Below are 1,032 nucleotides of genomic sequence, written 5' to 3'. Positions count from 1 at the left end.
GGGCGGACACTTTCGGCGGTTCGTCCCGGTGGCTGGGCCGGGTGCCGCATCTACAATATAGCCAAGAAACGTTCGCGGAGATTTTCGAGAACACGTTTTTAAGGACCCTCAATGCCCATGTTCGGTTCCAGAAAGCCGGTCAGAGGGATCTTCGGGGCAGAACCCTGCCGTGCTGAGGGGCCAAACCCGAGTTTGGAGCCAGGTCAACGGGGAAAACCGGAAAAGGGCCGGAGAAGGCGGTCAGGCCGGGCGAGAGTTCCAGGAGCTCGGCCACAATTCCGATCTCGTCCCGGTCAAGGGCTCCGTGGAAGGGCAGCCCGGGGGGCGGGTCCAAGGGCCCCGGCAGGGACCCGGGCCTCCGGGGTCGGAGCCGAGGCACCCCGCCGAGGGGTGGTCGTCCCGGGCCAAGGCGGCGGGAGCCCGGGCAGGACTCCGCGGGGCAGGCCGGGCGGGAGTTCCAGGAGCCCGGCCGCGATTCCGACTTCTCCCCGGTGCCCTGCCCGGAGGCCGGGCAGGTCCGGGGGCCTTCGGCGCGGGCGGCGGGATGCTCCCGCGGGGGAGACGAGCCGTGCTGGGCCCCGGGAGGGAGGCCCGGGGTCGACCTGGCGCCGGGGCTCCGGCCCTGGAAGTCCCGATGAGGTTTTTCAAACGGGCCGTGCCCGGGCCTTCGCTCCAGGAGGGCGGACACTTTCGGCGGTTGCCCCCGGTGGCTGGGCCGGGTGCCGCATCTACAATATTGCCAGGAAAGGTCCGCGGAGATTTTCGGGGACACGCTTTTCGGGACCCTAGTTGCCCATCTTGGGTTCCAGGAGGTCGGGCAGGGGTACCTCCGGGACCGGACCGTGCTGCAGGAGGGGGTCAACCCCGGGTTTGGCTCCATGTCGACTGGAGCTCCGGCCCAGGGGCGGGCCGGGCGAGAGTTCCAGGAACCCGGCCGCGATTCCGGCTTCTCCCCGGTGCCCTGCCCGGAGGCCGGGCAGGTCCGGGGGCCTTCGGCGCGGGCGGCGGGCTGCTCCCGCGGGGGAGACGAGC

The sequence above is a fragment of the Alligator mississippiensis genome, unplaced genomic scaffold (assembly GCF_030867095.1).
Source record: "Alligator mississippiensis isolate rAllMis1 unplaced genomic scaffold, rAllMis1 scaffold_76, whole genome shotgun sequence".
NCBI classification, from domain to species: domain Eukaryota; kingdom Metazoa; phylum Chordata; order Crocodylia; family Alligatoridae; genus Alligator; species Alligator mississippiensis.
Note: the sequence above shows the minus strand (reverse complement) of the source record.